This window comes from Paramisgurnus dabryanus, chromosome 2 (assembly GCF_030506205.2).
Source record: "Paramisgurnus dabryanus chromosome 2, PD_genome_1.1, whole genome shotgun sequence".
Taxonomy (NCBI): Eukaryota; Metazoa; Chordata; class Actinopteri; order Cypriniformes; family Cobitidae; genus Paramisgurnus; species Paramisgurnus dabryanus.
In genome coordinates, this window is record NC_133338.1 from 31,300,649 (window position 1) to 31,315,016 (window position 14,368).

The 14,368-nt window shown below is 39.2% G+C and overlaps 1 protein-coding gene across 46 annotated transcripts in view; it reads right to left on the reverse strand.

Annotated features, from left to right (window-relative positions):
• Positions 1-11,964, reverse strand: part of madd (MAP-kinase activating death domain) — a 72,030-nt gene extending 60,066 nt beyond the window's left edge. For all 46 annotated transcript variants that reach the window (XM_065267636.2, XM_065267622.2, XM_065267621.2 and 43 more), the window contains exon 1: positions 11,703-11,964. The gene's annotated coding sequence lies outside the window, so the exon portion shown is untranslated. The remainder of the gene's footprint in view (positions 1-11,702) is intronic.
• Positions 11,965-14,368: the final 2,404 nt, after the last annotated feature.

The window sequence follows — 14,368 nt, forward strand, 5'->3', positions numbered from 1 at the left end:
AGTATTGCATTCGCATCAGCTCTTGGTGTGTAACTGAATTAGCATTATCACTACCATGTGCTTTAACTTTCCACCTTCAGTTGTATTCTTACATATTAGGTTAAAGTCACTTACAATAGCTACACTTGTTGCAAGTAATTCTAGTAAAGGAAAATGTCAGGGCAGGTTATTATTCCAAAAGTAAAAAAATATGACAAAACACAATAGTATTGTTCTATATATGGGCTATTAAGATGAAAAATGTCTTAGGAAGTAAAAAGCTGTTTCACCACTTTTCTGTTTCAACAAATATAAATGTGCTGTTTGCAAACACATGCTTACAATCAAAGCAAATATGTGACTTTTCCTCCACCTAGAAGACAAATAGATTTCTTCTTGTCATTATCATTCGCATGCAGCAGCATAATGAAAAATGCAACCTATTGCAAGAACAGTGATGTTCGTCCTTAGTTTGCGATTATTAAAGAAAAAATTTTCTTTGATCTATGAAGATGCTTTTTACTAACATATTCAGCTTCAAATAATTCCACTTCTAAAGAACAAAGCATAATAGCTGTTCCATATATAGACTGCATGTTATATAATCATACTCTCAGTCAGAACTCTTAAGGTTAAGGACTCAAGGTTTTCAGAGCTGGTTTGAAGCAGGCTATTTACTGTACCAACTAGTAAACTGTGGAAGGATCCTACTTATTAGTGGTCAACCGATATGGGTTAATGGCCGAGGCCAATGAAGAAATGGGGCAGATTGGATGATATAAAACAAATTTAATAACAGTAAATGTGAGACAAACAGAATATTGGTGAAACTAAACATTTGTAATGCATATTTATAAATATACTCTTTTCAAGTACTAAAAAATATAATCAACAAGACATATGTATTCCGAATCTGACACCAGAGTGTCGTTGTGTGTAACATCAAGTTTAAAAGTGAATAATGATTGGTCATTTTACTGTCAGACTTTGGCTTTACATTTCAGTGTCTTCATCACAAACAACAAATTTAAAGAACAGAAAGACTTATTGGCTGGATAAAAACATTTAGCATCCAATGCCAATAATAATACAAAAATTGGCAGATATGCCACTGCAATATATCGGTCTATTACTATTACAGATCCTTAAAGACTACCACTAGCAATAAAGCTGATCTATGGCCGACTCACTGTCTAACACACTGTCCCTAACCAGGTGTAAAACAACAATAATCTAGTTTTCTGACAACAAAACTGCTGTCTGGTGCAACTGCTGTCTGTGAAGCGTGGGCATGATATCTCTCTGATCATCAAAAAAGTAATGCAGATGCCACCAGTTAACAAAAAAAAACATTTATGCATTTGTACATCTAATTCCTGACATAATGCATCTTTTCTGAAAGGAGCTGCATTACACAAACATATTGTCGTTCTTAATGGTTTATCAGTTGATGACATGTACTATTTGTTTCTAAGTTTAGCTCCAGTTGTGGTTAAATACAGTGTAAAAACTGTGAAAGCAGTAGTGATGCATTACACTTATTCATGTGGAAGGAGAGAGCATGATTGCCAAAAGCCATCCCACCCATTGGCAGCACACATGCTCACAGCACACCCCTCGAGCTACTGCTGTGCTTGAGATAAAATAGGCCTTTCTGGTAGCATTATCAGACCAGGCAATCAATAACAGAAAAACTAATTATAAGGTGCTGCGTTTCTCTTAAACCTATTCTAAAACCACTCCAGCAAGACTCAGTTTTATTTCTCACAGGGAGCTCTTATTGAAAATTTATTCTGAACTGGAGTTATTAAATATACAGTAACTAAAGAAATCTCCACACCTATTCTTAGGAAGCCCGGCTCAAGAATTATATGAATATCTTTCTCTTTGCTCAAGTGAGTAAGAAATGATTGCATTTGAGAAAACAACACTCGGAAGTTGGGAGCTCAATCGTAAAATATCAATTTTAAATTGAAATTTGGCATAGCGACCTACATGCTGTTGCTAGCACCATGCCCGATTTATAGTCGTGCGTAGGTTCTACGCCGTAGCTACGTCGTAGGCTATCCGTAGCCTGTGCGTAGCTCTCGTAGCCTGACGCGCACCTCACAACAATTTTAACAGCGCGTCAGATCTACGTGGACCGCAAGCGCTGTGATTGGTCCACCAGAACCCCTCCCGTCAGGTAAAAAAAACTGCGTCATAGGCATTTCCGTTTGTGACGGTGAAAACAAAGATGAGCCAAGTTGAGGAGTGATTTAACTCAAATTGCATCAAAAGTCGCTGTTTATTTACTTCTATCATTGCTGGTCTTCTCAAATTATACACAACAAGTTGCCAAGTTGCTGTTTCTTCTTCGTTTGTGGGTTAACCTGCTAAGCTTCTTCTTCTTTGACGTTTGTGCTGCTACGGTGGTTACACGCGTCGTTACTGCCTACCAGCAGTCTGCGCATGTGTTTGCACGTCAACGCGGACGACGACACAAAAGTATAAACGAAAACCGACGCGGAACCTACACCGCCGCGGCTACGCCGTAGAACCTACGCACGACTATAACGAGCCCTTAATAAACGAACAATCTCTTTCTACAATATATATGGAGACCCTTATCCAATACATTGCTTTTCTACCAGAGAGCCCTAATACAGAGACAAGTGCAACAAATACAAGACATAAACATCAATGAGCATTAAGTGTGGAGAGGAAAGAAAACGCACACACATTTCAATCAATCCATGACCCACCCAGTCATCATCACAAATTCACAATCAGCATTCCCCAGTGGCCAAATCAGATCAAAAGAACAGACGACTCAGTCTGCCCACTCCACACTGTCTTACGCACATATGGAGTTAAAGCGTCATTTATATGACACTACTGAGAACACATTATGAGTAAGAGGATGAGCAGGCAGGTCCAATTTAATATTGCCTCCAATATACGGTAGTAAGCAGCAATGCAAGCACTACCAAACACAAAAATATACACTGGAAATATAATATTTGTTTAAAATAACCCAAAAAATATATTTTATATTTTTGGCCAAGTCATGACATTCATAAAAAGAAACATTCTGGGCAAAAACAACCCTCTCAAATTTATAACACAACGCTTGGGGTTTTTCCTTTTTTGACCCAACGATGGATTAAAAATAACCCAGCATTTTTTTTGTGACAGAAATCAAGATAACCTCTGTTAAAAAGTGTCTGAAGACTAGAGTTAAGTTAGCTCAATATAGCTCAATATCTGTTTGACCCTTGGTCTAGCCCAAACCTTTGGTCAAGCTGTGCTGTCTAAATGAGTTGGAAGTTTTCATCAAAATAAGAACATTAAGCTCTTGTCTAGTGAATCCAATGGTCTTAATGGTCGTTGAACATCTAAAATTATCTTTATTTGTATGTTTTCTGAGAGGTGTACTGCCCTAAATGCGTAACTAATACACAAATGATGCATGTCCATCCACTTGCGCATCTAACATTTTGGTTTCGGTTTTAAAACATGCAGAAATTAGAAAATAAAGTGCAGGACTTGCTTGATGGTAAAAAAGTTATTAAGAGAGATAAAGTTTGGGACCTGGTTAATGTTAAAACAGTAATAAAGAGCCATAAGACTCAAAAACAATCTACCTCACGCTGACTAACACATCTGAAGAGCATGCACACAAATCACGAATGTGCGACCCCGGTTTATTTATAATTTACACAAAATTACATTTGATAAATATCTGTTTTGACAAGAATTCACGCAGATATAATCTGTTATGTCTTAAGTGAATGTTTGGTTAACTGTTGGGTAAAATATCTGATGTGTAACATTATATTAGATAGGGGTGCACCTAGGGCTGGGCGATATGGAGTGGAAAATATATCTCGATATATAATATTTTTTTTTTTTATATCTCGGTGGGCGATATATATCTCGGTTGCTTTGCGTGAAAAAAAACTCCCCAAAAAACTACTGCATAACAAATGTGTCATAATCCACAAGGGCTTTTTTTATTGAAGTGCAAAGAGGTAGTTCACGTAGGAACAAAGTGCTTCTGCAACATTTAAAAAAATATATACAAAAATTGTACTTTAACTATAAAATAAGAAAATACATATTGTCTTCTTTTTATTACAGTGCATTGAAAATGCGCTGTACTGTTCTTACTGGGCTTTTTATTATTATTATTAGTGGTGCTTGCATTTATGCAAAGCATCACTATTACTATTGCTCAGGGATATTATTATTATTATTATATTTTATTCTTACATCCGGACACTTTTTTCGGCGATTAACTCGTCCCGCACGCTTTGTTGTAGACCCATGAAAGAGGGCTCAAATCGACCGGATTATTGAGGAGAGGTGTGCTATGACTTTTATAAGGGATCGGGTGCAGGATTTCCGAAAGGGGGGCGTAAAACCACCCCCAAAATCCCATTGACTTAACATTGGGCTCAACTTTGATGGGTCATAGCTCCGCTCGTGGATTTTGTAGAAACATGTGGGTTACAACATTTGAAGAGGGTGGTAGGCTCTGTAAAAACATAGATCACAATGGGGTGTAAGTTGTACCCCTGGGGTGTAAGAGGTGCCCAAAAGTGTCCCAATGAAAAGTCAATGGGGCAAAATCCCATAGACTTACCATTGCAAAAATTTTGACGGGTCATAGGTCCGAGCCAGGATTTCATAGAAACATGTGGGTTACTAAATTTGAAAAGGGTGCTAGACTCTGTCAGGACGTACCCCACAATGGGGTGTAAGGTTACCATAGCAACCATTTTGGGCACCCTAGCAACCTATACCATTGACTGCCATTATAAAATGCCTAGATGGATATCTTCGCACCACAGTGTCATAGAGACATGGGGGTGGGCTCATTTTACTCAGGCATCCAATCAGTCTCTCAGGATCCTTACAGACTTACTAAGCCACGCCCCTAGCAACCACTTTTGAGCAACATAAAATACAAACAGTTATATCTCGGCATCAGAACATCTTAGAGACACAGGGGTTGGACCGTTTTACTTGTGACTAGGGGTGTAACAATAGGGCACATCATTGGCCACTCCCAAGCCACGCCCCTAGCAACCAAATTTGAGCACCCTAGCAACTGAATAAACAAAGCCTTATATCTCCGCATCAGAACATCGTAGAGACACGGGGTTTGGACCGTTTTACTTGTGACTCGGAGTGTAATCACTGGGCACATCATTGGCCACTCCCAAGCCACGCCCCTAGCAACCAAATACAGTACCCTAGCAACAGAGTAAACAAAGCCTTATATCTCAGCATCAGAACATCGTAGAGACACGGGGGTTGGACCGTTTTACTTGTGACTAGGGGTGTAACAATTGGGCACATCATTGGCCACTCCCAAGCCACGCCCCTAGCAACCAAATTTGAGCACCCTAGCAACCGAATAAACAAAGCCTTATATCTCCGCATCAGAACATCGTAGAGACACGGGGTTTGGACCGTTTTACTTGTGACTCGGAGTTTAATCACTGGGCACATCATTGGCCACTCCCAAGCCACGCCCCTAGCAACCAAATACAGTACCCTAGCAACAGAGTAAACAAAGCCTTATATCTCCGCATCAGAACATCGTAGAGACACGGGGGTTGGACCGTTTTACTTGTGACTCGGAGTGTAATCACTGGGCTCATCATTGGCCACTCCCAAGCCACGCCCCTAGCAACCAAATACAGTACCCTAGCAACAGAGTAAACAAAGCCTTATATCTCCGCATCAGAACATCGTAGAGACATGGGGGTTGGACCGTTTGACTCATAACTCGGAGGGTAATCACTAGTGGATGCCATTTTTTTCCCTAGCAACCAAATACAGTACCCTAGCAACAGAGTAAACAAAGCCTTATATCTCCGCATCAGAACATCGTAGAGACATGGGGTTTGGACCGTTTGACTCGTGACTCGGAGGGTAATCACTAGTGGATCCCATTTTTTTCCCTAGCAACCAAATACAGTACCCTAGCAACAGAGTAAACAAAGCCTTATATCTCCGCATCAGAACATCGTAGAGACACGGGGGTTGGACCGTTTGACTCATGACTCGGAGGGTAATCACTAGAGGATGCAATTTTTTTCCCTAGCAACCAAATACAGTACCCTAGCAACAGAGTAAACAAAGCCTTATATCTCCGCATCAGAACATCGTAGAGACACGGGGGTTGGACCGTTTGACTCGTGACTCGGAGGGTTATCACTAGTGGATGCCATTTTTTCCCTAGCAACCAAATACAGTACCCTAGCAACAGACTAAACAAAGCCTTATATCTCCGCATCAGAACATCGTTGAGACACGGGGGTTGGATCTTTTGACTTTTGGCTTGGAGTATAATCATAAATTGTCCCACGAAACTTGCCACGGCAAGCACCACTTCACATTTTCTTCAGGAAATGTACCTATCTAGTTATTATTATTATTATTCTTCCAACCAAATTTCGGCAATTAATACGGCTCGAACCGCTTAACTTAGAAACTTCATTCAAACTCTCAAACGTGCGGACTATTCGGGAATAGTGGGCTATGACTTTTATAAGCGATCGGGGGTACGGTCTTCGCCCCAGGGGCGAAAAAGCAGCCGAAAAATCCCATTGACTTAACATGGAGACAAACTTTGACGAGTCGTAGCTCAGACCTAGAATTTCACAGAAACTTGTGACTTGCCACATTTGAAGAGGCTGGCAGGCTCTGTAAGAACATACCTCACAATGGGGTGTAAGTTGTACCCCTGGGGTGTAAGAGGCCCCCAAATTTCCCCATAGACTTATAATGGGGCAGGAATCATGCCCATATAAGGAAATAAAAACGTCCCAGATGGGATATCTTTGCAGCGCAGTGTCGTAGAGACATGGGGGTGGGCTCATTTTACTCAGGCATCCAATCAGTCCCTTAGGATCCTTATTGAGCTATCAAGCCACGCCCCTAGCAACCATTTTGGGCACCCTAGCAACATCTCCCATAGACTGCCATTATAAAATGCCCAGATGGATATCTTTGCAGCACAGTGTCACAGAGACATGGGGGTGGGCTCATTTTACTCAGGCATCCAATCAGTCTCTCACCATCCTTATTGAGGTATTAAGCCACGCCCCTAGCAACCAAATATGAGCAGCCTAGCAACATAATAAACAAAGCCTTATATCTCTGGATCCGGACATCATAGAGACATGGGGGTTGGGTCTTTGGGTCATATTAGCTTCATGCTTGCTTCATGCTAAGTCATGCTAGCTTCGTGCTAGTTTCATGCTAGCTTTATGCTAATTTTATAATAAATCTTGCTAACTTAATGTTAAATCATGCTAGCTTCATGCTAAATCTTGTTAGCTTCATGCTAAATCATGCTAGCTTCATGCTAGTCATGCTAGCATCATCTTAATCATGCTAGCATCATGCTAATAATGCTAGGATCATGCTAATTTCATGCTAAATTCATGCTAACTTCATGGTAATCATGCTAGCATCATGCTAGCTTCATGCAAATTATGCTAGCTTCATGCTAATCATACTAACATCATGTTAGCTTTATGCTAATCATGATAACATCGTGCTAGCTTCATGCTAATCATACTAACATCGTGTTAGCTTCATGCTAATCATGATAACATCGTGCTAGCTTCATGCTAATCATACTAGCATCGTGCTAGCTTCATGCTAATAATGCTAGCATCGTGCTAGCTTCATGCTAATCATGCTAACATCGTGCTAGCTTCATGCTAATCATGCCAACATCGTGCTAGCTTCATGCTAATCATGCTAGCATCGTGCTAGCTTCATGCTAATCATGCTAGCATCGTGCTAGCTTCATGCTAATCATGCTAGCATCGTGCTAGCTTCATGCTAATCATGCTAGCATCGTGCTAGCTTCATGTTAATCATGCTAGCATCGTGCTAGCTTCATGCTAGTCATGCTAACATCGTGCTAGCTTCATGCTAGTCATGCTAGCATCATGCTAGCTTCATGCTAGTCATGCTAGCATCATGCTAGCTTCATGCTAATCATGCTAGCATCATGCTAGCTTCATGCTAGTCATGCTAGCTTCATGCTAGCTTCATGCTAATCATGCTAGCATCGTGTTATCTTCATGCTAATCATGCTAGCTTCGTGTTTATCATGATAACATTGTGCTAGCTTCATGCTAATCATGCTAGCATCGTGCTAGCTTCATGCTAATCATGCTAGCAACGTTCTAACTTCATGTTAATCATGCTAGCATCGTGCTAGCTTCATGCTAATCATGCTAGCATTGTGCTAGCTTCATGCTAATCATGCTAGCATCCTGCTAGCTTCATGCTAATCATGCTAGCATCCTGCTAGCTTCATGCTAGCATCGTGCTAGCTTCATGCTAGCATCATGCTAATCATTCTAGCAGCATGATAATCATGTTAGCATCATGCTAGCTTCATGCTAATCATGCTAACATCATGCTAGCTTCATGCTAATCATGCTAGCATCATGCTAGCTTCATGCTAATCATGCTAACATCATGTTAGCTTCATGCTAATCATGCTAGCATCATGCTAGCTTCATGCTAATCATGCTATCATCATGCTAGCTTCATGCTAATCATGCTAGCTTTATGCTAGCTTCATGCTAATCATGCTAGCATCATGCTAGCTTCATGCTAGTCATGCTAGCTTCATGCTAGCTTCATGCTAATCATGCTAGCATCATGCTAACGTCATGCTGAATCATGCTAATCATGCTAGCATCATATTTCATCATGATAACTTTTTTAAATCATGCTAGCTTCACACTAAAACATGTCAACAGCCAGGTAAACTACTAGACTAAATTTCTTTTACATTTCTGGCAATCAACTTTTTGCATTTTCATGCACTGGTAATTCCTTGGGAATTGCATATCTAGTTCAAAAATAAAACAACTCAACTTCAGATATTAAGTTTTTGGTAGACATTGACAATTCTTTGTATTTTTTTCTGAAAACCCTCAGGAGATAAGGGTATTTATCCTGGAATAATATAGGTTTTAGGCGTTTTAGGAGTAAATGGGTTAAATATGAGAGAAAACACTGTTGTTGTTGTTGTTACACAGAAAACTACAGAACACGTGCGCTTGCACGCCGCATCATAGGTAGAGAGAAAGCTCTCACATCAAGAAAACGTCTGTGTGTGTGAAGCACTACTGCTAACCTTTGTTTAGTCATGATAAACTGAATCAGTCGTCTTCTCTGTCAGTAACATCCGTGACTGATGACATTTACGCGAAAAAGAAAGTATACGGGAATCATGGAAGATCTATTCGTGGTGGCCAGTGTTGATTCCGTGACGGGCGCCGCCATGTTGAATGACATATCACGCGAGGGGAGGGGGAACAAAAGCAAGGAGGCGGGGGCGAGCACAGCACACAGAGAAGGCAAAGCAGCGAAGTAGCAAAGTGGTGAAATCAGAATTTAATATAAACATTATATCGATATATACGATATGTCAAAATCCATTTCGAGTTTTACAAATATACCGTTACAGGTTGAATATCGAGATATCGCCCACCCCCAGGTGCACCGATATATCGTCCGATGTTGCTTGCTTAGGGTGACCATACGTGCCATTTGGACCATACGCGTCCTAGCCAGGATTTCGGTGAATCTTCCGGAAGTTGTATTTGTTGACCGCATACATCATTCAGTTAAAAACATAAGACATACAATCGTAGTTTCATTCTTACCTTAAAACATAACGATTGCTTTTCTGCAATAATAATAATAATCCTCTATGACATATGCGGTCGACAAATAAGACTTCCGGAAGACGCACCCGAAATCCTGTCCAAATGTGTGCCAAATCTATTAGTTTTACCAGTGATTTATGGATGTGGTGATTTTTGTGGTAAATTTGGATTTTTCTCAAAATTAAATTTGCTGACTCTATTTGCCACAACTTTTTTTGTGAGATTCCAACAAATAATACATTGTTTTGAAGTTTTTTAATAGAGAAACTCAAAATATACATAACTTTGAAAATGTGCTCATTCTGACTCAATTTGCCAGCACGAATGATGCAGCAGCAAACAGAAATGGAGAAAGAAAAGGGTCTTCTGAAAGGAAAATTCACATACAAACAATGGCTGATGGTTCTGTTGAAAATGTAAACAGGCTGGTGTAAACATACACTTGCATAAAGCATCTATATACAGCCATGTTATTAAAAACTTGAAAAGTGTTAAATTAAGGTCAGTTTAGAATGGATAAAAATGTTTGATAAATTTTCGGTTAATCGTGAATTCACTCATGACAATCATGCAATTAATCTAGATTAAATATTTTTATCTATTGACAGCCCTAATTTATGTATGAATTTCACCCATTACCGGAGACTAACAGAAAGGCAAACAAAAGGCAGACAAAATCAAATACAACTCGAAAACTCAAATTTAATTCTGTTCTTACAAAAGAAAACATCTTAGTAACTCATCAGCAGTAAGGTATGGGTTACATTAAATCTGGTCATAATGCAACATAAAATCTTAATTCAAAATGAGAACAGACTTATTTGAACAAACAAATTTCAAAGTAGACGATTATGTAAAAATGACTTAAAAGAGTCCTGGAGCAGATGCATCCTCTATTCCAATTTCTACAGACACTTGTACTGCTTGTCCCAGCTGACCCTTTAATTTAGGACTGAGAATGCCTCATTATTTTACAATGAATATGATTAAGCCTTCAGCAGAGTCATAAAGGACTTTATAAAAAATGTAATTTCCCTCAAGTACGCATAACCAACCATACAGCAGCATTTTACATATACACCTGAAGTAACTGCTCATCATAACTTATTTATGATTTAAAGCCCAATCTAAGGATTTATCCATAAATAATTGAATAAAGAGGATGATTTGTAAACAGCCACAGGAAACAATCTATGGAACTGAGAGCTGTCTCACGTTTCAACCGAGAGACAAACATCACCTTACACACGACCCAATGCAATGATCACATTTCATCAGAAGAACCCTGTGTCCCTGTAGCTCAATTGGTAGAGCGTTACATAAGGAACAGAAAGGCCATAAGTTGGATTCTCAAGGAACACACAAACTTACAAAAACATGTACATGGAGGTTGCTTTGGATGAAAATGTCTGCTTAGTGTATAACACATAGGTTTACTGCAGGTGCACTGCTATCAAGAGAGGCTGAATGAGGCATCATCACATCATGATAACATCACTACATCCACCCTAACCCCCTCTGGAGAACAAACGTGTGTCCTTATGACCTCTGAAAAACAACAGAGGGGTATCGATTGCACATTTGCCTAAAATGTATCCAATAACGAAGGAGCAAAACAGATTATTTATTTACCTTCGAGGAAAAATGTACGTGTTGTGGATTACCGATTGCTGAAGGCATAAATTAATGATAAGACCTCTGCCTACACACAACCTTGATACGGCGTTAAGCAGTAAACGATGCCATCTTACATGATGTATAGAGACTCAGACATACATGTATAACATGAATATCAATAACTAGCACAGTTACTGTAGCAGAAGCAGCTGACCGGATCAAATACTAGCGGCTCTTAGCTAGCTGTCAAAGCTGCTTACACAACCAGCTGCGTACTTTTCATACCGTTGAAATGCAAAACATCCTGTCATCCGATCGCAGCATCACTGGTCCAGACAAATCCACCAAATCAGAACCATATCCATAACAAGACATTTACATAAAGACAAGAGTAATAGAGATACTGACCTCCACGAGCTAACGCCACTGCTACGCGCTTCAGCCGTACCTCTGGCCCAACGTAAAACCTTCAACATACATTCATCTCTACAAACGACCATAGCACGTTATGTGACGGTGACACGACGTGGCAATCGCACATTTATTCCTTTTGCTTGCTGGTGGCTCAGTGATGCGATGATGATTGTGTCTGTAGATAAGCGATGCTCGTCCTCCTCTCTCTCTCTCTCTCTATCTTTCTCTCTCTCTTTCTCCCTCCCTCTGTGAACGAACGAGCCAGCCCAAAGTGAGTTCCGCATTAGCGAACGGCTGGACTGTACCATTTCAGCATGCAGGGGTGGACACTCGTACATAACTTCACGTTCGTACACTGTAAAAAATTCGCAGCATTTTTGTCAAATCAACACATATTTTTGTTACTTTAACTTAAAAAAAATAAGTTCAACAATTTCAACTTGAATTTGTCAATTTTGTCACTGTTGACTGCAAAACCAAAAGTTTTTTAACGTCCTGCTGCGTGTTTTTCCACAGTGTACAGTGAGACACGTGACTTGTAATCGATTATTGTTATTCTTTTTGACCGAGGGGCAACCTTCCGATCTCTCTAATGAAGCCATTACGGAAGTGACTTAAACTGCAATTTCATCGCCTGGTCGCTTGAGGCTGGCTCCAAAATGGAGTCAATTCCTGTCTATGGTCAATTCCCATATATACTCCCATGTTAAAAATGCCCAAATTTACAGTAGAAAATACCGGTAATATGTTTACAGCCTGGTACAAAAAGTGTTTTTGGTCTGTATAGCTATTTTTTGTATACTGTGAGGGGGGTGAATTTTTTTGTAACTCATTCGTTTAAATTATATTAAGCCTTAAACTTCTGCATAATTATGGGCGTGGCCGCTTGAGTGACGGTTGAACAGCCACTGCTGTCACTAGACTCGCGATAGGCGGGCGTGGTTTCACCTCAGCTTCACACATGTCCCGCCTCTTTACCCATTTTTGGTTTTCCGCGAGTGATTAGGCAACGCCTACTTTAAGCTTCAAAAACGATCTTCGCAAACCAATGGGTGACGTCACGGACACTACGTCCATTTTTTAAAGGTCTATGGTTTTGACATTAGTTTTTTAACAGTGACACCACGAAAAGGGTTTGAAATTAAAAACAGCGTTATTTTCTTTTGCAACCTATTAGTCTATGTACCTCTCTGCTATTATCCATATCAACAGTATATCACCCAGCATTAACAATAAGTAAAATACTTTTATAAAGAAACTTTTACTTAACGCATTTCCTGCCAGTCTTTTTTCTTCTAAAAAAATATAAACATACAAATATATCAAATCAAAGAACAGACCCTCTGCTTTCAATCAAACAATAAACAAACAAAACAAAACAGTGGAAAAAAAAACATTTTATCATATTTTTATTTTTTTCTCTGTTTAAACTCTTAATTATGGCTATTTTTCTTTAAAAAACAAAACAAATTGAGCACAAGCTGAAATAATAGCATTTTTGTGAAGGAATTTTGTTAGAGATCAGATTCAGAACGATTATCAAAACATACACGGAGTGTAGAATTAACAAATAATTTTTTGCTGCAGTTTTTTTAATAAATATCTAGTGGATAATCACGGTATTACATTTAACCATAAAAACTCATCGGGAACATGTTTTTTTCAGGGAAATGTTTTCTCTTAATTGACAAGATAAAAATGTAAACTCGTCAATGGCGGGGAAAGAGTTAATAAGACCTTATATAGACTTCCTTTAACCAAATGAGATGTTCAACAAAGAATGCTTTTGCTGTTTTATATACTTTATTAGCCTACCCAAGAAGAGCATACAGCATTTTTACCCATTTTAGCGTGCAGCATTGTTATATAGCCTATTATCATTTTTTTGATCTACCCCAAATTCCCATATTAATCATCACAAATAAAAAACGAATTTAGCCAAGAGAAATCTTTCCACATCTACTCTGGCTGACAGTTAAAGTTAGACAATATGTAAAAAAAAAAATGCTTTTTAGAGGAATATATAACAATTTATCCATCCAAAAACTGCCATCTTGATATCTCCATTCTGGATAACCTGGCAGTCTACCATGTGTCAGAAACATTGGTGTTCTGCTAGACTCTAGGTTTTGTTTAGAAAAACATGTCTCATAAGTAATTGCTTCTTGCTTCTTCCAGCTCCGCTTGCTGTCCAAAATTAAACACGTTCTGCCTGAGAAATCTCTTGAGATAGTAGTTAATGCGTTTATTGTTTCACAATTAGACTATTTCAACTCCCTGTATAGTGGTATTTTGAAACCAAGTAGCTCGGCTACAATTAGTACAAAATGCTGCCGCCAAATTTCTCAAAAAAGGCGTAAATATGACCATGCTACCCCACTTCTGTGAGATCTTTAGCTACTGATTCATTACCGGATAAATTTCAAAATTATTTTGTTTATAAATGTCTATGGCCCCAAGCTACCTATCGGAACTACTCGTCCCACATAAACCTCAGTACTCAAAACTTGCTTGTTTCCCACCTCAAGGTAAAGGAGATGGAGCCTTTTCTGTCACAGGCTCTAGATTGTGGAATAGCCTACCAACACACATTAGAGCTGCCCCTTCCTTAGGTATGCTTTAAAACTTTTTAAAAAAACCCTTTTTTCTTTAGCCTTTGT